Source organism: Octopus bimaculoides, chromosome 14 (genome assembly GCF_001194135.2).
Source record: "Octopus bimaculoides isolate UCB-OBI-ISO-001 chromosome 14, ASM119413v2, whole genome shotgun sequence".
Classification (NCBI taxonomy): Eukaryota; Metazoa; Mollusca; class Cephalopoda; order Octopoda; family Octopodidae; genus Octopus; species Octopus bimaculoides.
In genome coordinates, this window is record NC_068994.1 from 27676893 (window position 1) to 27685016 (window position 8124).

An 8124-nucleotide genomic window follows, 5' to 3' on the forward strand; every position below is an offset into this window, starting at 1 on the left:
TATATATATATAAATGTATTTATAATGTATGCATATATGTGTATGTACATGTATGAGTGTATGAATATATATACATACATATGTATGTGTGCATATATATAGAAATATTAGAATGTATACATATACAAATGTATGAATGTGTATATGCACACGATTATTTATCTTCTTTGTCTTTCACTGTACCTATTTGTTTGGTTATTATTGATTTATCTATCTATGTATCTACATATCTATCTATATAATTGGCCAACTAGGAATTTGTCTGGCTTGTAGTGTGTCAGTCTATCTGAGAGTCTAACTGTCTGTTAAAGATGTTATTTTAGAGGGATGTGGAAGAAGTATATTTACATTCTTGGTTATGTCAACTACATTCACCATAAAATACTCACTATATACCTGCAATGTACATGTGTATTACATATTACATTATAAGTGTATATATATATATATATATATATATATATACGTTTATGTAAATACACACATCTATTTATACTATATATATATCATATTATATATATACATTATATATATATATATATATTAAATATATATATATACACATATATACATATATATACACACATACACACACATATATAATATATATATGTATACACACACACACACACACACACAATCCCTTCTTATATAAGAGTGACACGGTGAACTATCAGCTTGAAACAAATGCAGGAATCCAACTCCATCTAGTGAGTATTTCAACACCTAAAGAAACACATTTGGGATTTAGAGAACATATTTCTCTTTAAATTATTTTAGTGAAGGCAGTCATGTTTTACTCCATTTTAAATTAAAACACAAAATTTATAATAATAACAACAATAATGGTGAGTTTTCCAGTTAATCGTAGCACATTACCCATGTTTGTGGCTTTACAACATGATGTGTAACTGTATTCGTTGATTTATTTTATTTCATGGCTGCAAGTATGGCTCTGTGGTTTTGATCTCTGCTTTGTAACTACATAGAGATAGGTTCAATTTCTCTGCACAACATTTTAGGCAAGTGTCTTCTGTCATAGCTTTGGATCATCTGAAACAGTGCAAGTGAAATCTGCAGAGGAGCCATTTTTGTCCTTGCGTGCCATTGAGTCTATTATTACAATGATTTGAGCTAAATCACTGGCCTGCAGATAACTTCCTTCCTTCCTCCTCTGATTAATTCATTAAAATTTAGTCTCTTTTTCCCGTTTTTTTTTTCTTTCTAATCTTAGGAAAGAAACATAGGAATGTTGTTTCTGTTTAGTTAATACAATAATTACTTCCCATACAATTAACAACATTGTTAGTTTTGGAATGCATTTTAATATCATTTTAGGTTTTGACCAGTTTGATCTTTGATACTCATTAAGTGTCTCATGCCAAGATGTACACAATATCATACCAAACTGGATTTGAGCACAGAATCTGTAGTAGGTCACTGACACATATAGATAATGTTACAAGTTTAAGTTATTCAATATTAGTAGATATATAGTTTAGATATATAGTTTCCATATTTAACTCTAATCCATATTTAACTCTAATCCTGACAATGAAACTAACTAAGACATATGTAAATGCTACAAAAATCTGTTTTATCAATAATGATGGTTGTTAATTAGTCTGAAAAAATTATTACATTAACAATCAGATCTTTTAGATCATCAATTCTTAGTGTTTGTTTCCAGAATTTTCTGACTAACGGTGTTTTTTTTTAGTTATATTTAGTTATATTTTTGTTATTAAGTATTAAGATGGATACTAAGTATTAAGATGGATTCTGTAATTAGTTTCTTTGTTACACACAAAATAAGGATGTTTACCTTCTGTCTATATTTCTCTTGCATGTTGTGGGAGTATTGTATGTTACAATGGCAGCTTGTTATAGATGGTAAGCCACTGAGAAAATATTTAATGTAAAAGTTGATAACTTCATGAAGATTGTAATGATCATGTTCATTATTGAATTTGTATCAGTCAGGAGTTTAGTGAGAGGCTTCAAGGTTTGTAGTTTGTCGGTGAGAGAGTGAATTCTTAACTTTTATGCTATATATTATATATACACACATATATATTTTATAAACACATATACACATACATACAAATATATATGCATACATATAACTATAAATGTATGTTAATAAGTGTATATATATATATATATATATATATATAAATTGGAAGACAGAAATTTGGTAGAACAAACAGGAGAAATAAAACTCAGTGTATGAATACGTAGAATTTTTTTACTTTTAATCAGCAAAAAGTTACAAAATTAACTCGGAGGCCAAGAAGGCATTTATCAAAAGTTTGTGTCTATGTGTGCATGTGTATAGATATATACGCATGCGTGTATAATATACACATGTTAGTGAAGTGCATGTATATTAATGTATATATAATGTATGTTCTGAAACCTATTAAATTGTTGGGGCACAACTGTAAACTTCCATCCTTATATAGTTTTACAAAAAGAAGTCAAGTGGTTTGAAATGTCTCTCGCAACAAGCTGTCATCTACAGCCAAGTTTGTAAGTATGAAATAGAAAACTAAATTGATAAAAGTGATGTTTATACCTTTTTTCATGTTCTATGATAGTCTCCAGGAAGCAGAAGACTTAAGTAGTGCTCCAATGATGTAATGGGTTGCAAAACATCCTTATTATTATTATTATTATTATTATTATTATTATTATTATTATTATTGAAATAAATAAATCACATTTTCTTTTCTTTGTAACCAAACAATTGTAAAAAAAAAATTAAATTAAAAAAATATTATTATTGCTGCTGCTGTTGTTATTATGATTAACTGCTTCATATGTCTCTACTGCACTACCCAATACACATTTGTGTCACTGAAATGCATGCAGTATTGTCTATGGAGGGTATTGAAATGTATTTGTATACTTTATTAGTTTTGCTTTGTGTTTGTTGTTCCTGGTGTTATTTTAGAGTTTCACCTGTTGTATAGAGTATATGTAATGAGTGATTTGTTACTTCGTTGTGTGGTGTTTCATGTTTTGTATTACTGAGATAAATAGTGAGAATCATATGAGTTGTGTTTTAGTGTCCAGATGGTGATTATATAGAATGTTTTATGTAAGGCATGTTATGTTATTGGGTGATGTTTGGTTGTGGTGTGGAAAATAGCCTGAACAAGGAAGATGATAACAACTAGGACAACAACAACAACAACACAGATCACAACAGATTTACCACTGCCATTGACAACACCACCAACAAGTAATAGTAATAGTAATTGTGCTAGCAGAATTACTAATGAAAATAATAGGTAAAAGTGGTGTGATAGTAGTAATATAATGATAACTTAGCCAATTTTTTTTTAAATGGCAATAATTAACATGTGACATGTTTGGGCCATTAGCAACTAATCCCACTAAGTATGCTTCATGAAGAGAGTGAAAATTGGTTTTTGGAAACCCTGTGGGTGGAAAAACAAGAATCTGCAAAGGTAAGAGGAACTCAGAAGAGTCAATGGCCATCCAAAAATGGGTGGACAGAACTCATTAGCCTTAGTCAGCAGTCTGTGAAGGAGAAGGAACACTCTGATTAAAAAACTGGGGTCGATATGGTTCCTTAGTTACCTGGGGTACAATCTGGTGACACTCTGTCAGTGGCCAACAGTTTCTTCCCTTGGATGAAAGCAGAAGAGCTACAAGTCAAGAGCTAGCTCTCGAGTAATGGTCAGATGAGGACAAAGACCATCCAACATCACCTGTTTCCCAGTGGAAATCATGGACATCATACAAACAGCAATGACAATATTTATATACTTATTTATTTGTTATTTGTTTATTTTATCATATTGTTTTGTTTTTTGTTAATGTAAAAAAAAATTTTTATTGTTGTTGCTGCTGTTATTATCATTATTATTGTCATCGAATAATAATAATAATAATAATAATAATAATAATAATAATAATAATAATAATAATAATAATAATGGGGAGCATTGGGCATGATAAAAAATCATATGAACAGAAATGTAAAAGCTATACGTGGATCCTCAACACTACACACTGTCCAAAAAATAGCCCTGCTAGGAACAAGCCCACATCCTACACAAGAGACAATAATATAACCTAAATAAAACAACTCACAAATACAAGACACACTCTATACAACATTTACCTAGTGAAATAAATTCCCACCAACAAGCCAAGAAACCAAAGCATTACACACTCAATACACAATAATAATAAATGCCCTGATGCAGTACCAGGCAGTGGCTTTCATAGCTTCTGATCTTAACTGATTGGAAATGCTATCATGTACATTGTTTTGTCTTGGTATAAAAGATGGGCTAAAGCAAATATTCTACTCAATACCACATGTTTGCTTGTCAATTGTTTGACCTTAACCAGTTGAGCATGTCTCTTAGTGGCTGACGATATGTGGATCTCTGATCATGAGATGAAGTAGTAGTGGGGAGCATCATAGCCATGTGTTGAGAAGAATTCTTTGGGGTTTGAATAATTCACTTCTGGAAACATGGGTGTTTCATCATCCTTAAAACAAACCTCATTCAGGGACTTTTTGAGCAGGATGGGCTACTCAATCTGAAGAAAATTCTTAATGGGCCCCACCTGCAAGATCATACACTGTTTATCTTGATATAAGATCACCATGTTGCACACACATATGGTTGTCAGACGGGTTGTCATGATGGGTATATTGGGCTTCGTATATTTGTACCTCAGTGTCACTCAATAATAATAATAATTTGTTAGTCATTGGAATGTGGCCATGTTAAAGGCAGAAGGTAAAAAAAAAATTGCAGGAAGATATAGTTTAAGGCTAGCAAGCTCCTTACTGTTGGTAAAATTTCTCCTATATGTAAACATAAAATTCTTCACTAATAAAATGACTGAAATTAGGAATAAACATATTTTTGTTGACTGTAATGTTTGTCTTGTAACAGAAGTCAAAGTTTCAAATACTCACAAATTAATAGTCACACTTTTATTATATTCAATTAGTAATTTACATTTGTTTCCTTAGCCTCTGAATATGTGCCTTTATTGTATGCTATTAAGTATTGTTAAATCATGGTGATGTTATATTGATAGGAAAGAGTAAACTGATGCTGTTTTGTTTAGATTAGTTGTTAGTTCCTTCATTACAAATTAGATAAACTGTAAATGTTGCATGACTGAAATTCATATCATTTACAATTCATTTCAAAGGGCACAGAAGTAACTTACTGCAAAGGCTAGTATTAAATAACTTTTCTGATATTTAGCTGATGGAAGTTGTTTGATGAGAAATGGTTATGTGATCTGGTAATTTTGGTTGATATCACTATTTGTGTAAAGATATATTTAATATGTTCAGACATGATAAAACCATTCACTGCAGAGATAGTCATGGAAGAAAATAGACATAAGTATTTTTTTCAAAGAAGTAAATGGAAAGTATGTGTATCTTTCTTCTTATTCAGTTGCAGTTTAGAAAATGTGCAATCTTGACCAAATGCAAAGAATTTGAAAAACTGAGAACTTTGTGTTTAGTGAAAGTAGCATTTTTAAAAGAGTCTTAATACAAACAGGAATTTATTTTCAAAAACATGACAAAATACTTTCATATCACAACCAAGTTAGGAACTGTGTTTGCTAATTCCAGAAAAAATAAAACTACACATCTAAGAAGTAAATGCTGGAGAGCATCAGATTGAATATCACAAAGTATCAGTTCTGGCTCTACTCACTCTGAGTTCAAGTTGTGTTTTTTTCATCCTTTGAAGCATAAACAAACATTTTTATTTATGCTATGAAAAACTTAGCAGCTGGATTATATATATTATCCCTCTACAGTAGGATCTCAAAAAAAGACTTGTTGCTTTAAGTGAAAAAGCATTAGAGATGCATTCAACTAAGATTCAACACCTTAATAATGTGTCATTGTCTTATTCACCAACATAATGTAGACATTCAAAGAGACTGAAAGATCTCAAAATAGAATATTGTGAATATATTATACCATTTTGAAGTTTGGTAGTGAAGCAAGTACTTCTATAAAATGAGAGATGAAGTGAGATTCTTCATGAATGTTGAAGGCATTCTTTTAATGAAAATAAATGAGTGAAAATGGTTATGTGATCTGGTAATTTTGATCAATATCACTAGCCACATAAATGATCTAAGTTTATAATTACAAGAACCAAATCATCTTATTAACTCTATTATTACTAACATCATGAGTTTGGAATCAATGCTGCAACTGATTATAACTCAAATGGAAAAAAAAAACTGTCTGGTATATTTTCCAGTACCAAAAGAAGAGAAACCAAAATCAAATCAAATCAATAGTGGAATATGCTATATGCTGCAGACTGTTTCGATCATGGGGATCAATTTCAAAAGAAATATTGAGATTTACAAAATCATAAGCTAAATCTACAAATATATGAAATTTCTTTTGATGTGAAGCCAGAGGATGCCCATGATTCCTTGCAACTTGAATTAATTCATTTTCAATCAGATAATACTTTGATATCCATATTTAATAGGTAATCTATTTTGGAATTTTATAAATTCAATATAGATATTGGAAACTATCCGCTTTTGAAGAATCATGGTGTGAAAATTGCCTCACTGTTTTCTACTACTTACCAATGTAAACAGTTACTATATGAACCTTTCTTTTACTTGTTTCAATCATTGGACTCTGGCCATGCTGGGGCACCATTTTGAAAGGCTTAGACAAAGAAATCACCTCTAGTACTTATTTTTTTAAAATCTGGTATTTATTCTCTTGGTGTCTTTTGTCAAACTACTAAGGTACAGGATGCAAACAAACCAACACCAGTTTTTAAGTGGTGAGGGATAAATACATGAAAACACACACACACATATGATGAGCTTCCACACAGATTCCATCTAGCAAATTCCCTCAGAAGTATTGGTCAGCCTGGAGCTATAGTAGAAGCCACTGGCCCAAGATGTAAGCAGTAGGAATTAATCTGAAATCACAGTTGCAATGCAAGCTTCTTAGTCACAAAGCCATGATGGGAACATTAACTAAGAATTTCTGCATTATCATTTTCTAATCTGACATTAGTAAGTTTTCCAAAGCGAAAGTAAAATTAACCTTCTTGTAAAGAAACAACATAAGGTTACAACATTACTATGTGACATCTTTCAAAACATACTATGTGACATCTTTGGTGCCATGAAATTTAAGCATTATAATCAGCTGCTTAATATCATATATTTTTAATTAATGGGATTAGTAGGATTGCTGGTAAACTCATACTTGTAAAATGAAACACAAAGATCCTTATAGATTTGTAGTGTGACCATGGATCTAAAAAGGTTCTCCATCCCTGATGTAATTGATTAAATGAAGCCCAGTACCTGATTTGTACTTATTTGATCAACCCCAAGAGAAATGAAAATTAACTCAGCTACATCCTGACTTGAACTCAGAACATGATGGTTCACAACCAAACAACATGTAGCAGATAGTCTTTCTTGAATCACTACATTTGGTAAGACAAAACAAGCTGGCAGTATCATTACCATGCCAGGCAAAATTCTTAACAGCATTTTGTCCATCTTTATGTTCTGAGTTCAAATTCCATTGAGGTTGACTTTGCCTTTCATCCTTTCAGGGATGATAAAATATGTATCAGTTGAACACTAAGGGCAATGTAATCGACTTACACCCTTCCCTGAATTTGAAACCAATATTTCTACATTTGGTAATATAGACTAGAGATAATTATCACAAGTAATTGATAATTTGGACCAAAGTTAACCTGGCTAATATACTTGAACCCTATTGTAACACCTACCGACAATTTTTCCAGTTAACCATTTTTGATAAGTGCTGACACACAAAAAGAAAAGTTTAATTTTCATCCCTAAAGGCCTCGTGAAACCTTTTGGTAAGTTTGTAAAAACTCTGGAGTCCAGCTATTTATAGGGCTTTCTTTTAATTCCAGCCAGAGGTTATTTGTCTTTAAACCCACATTTATTAAATGCAGATTTAAAGATAATTCGCACCACCCAACCTCTAAGAGATTATTTCTGTTGAAACCAGAGATATGTCCTAAATTTATATGAGACTTTTCAACTCTCATCTTTTGATAATTTCAT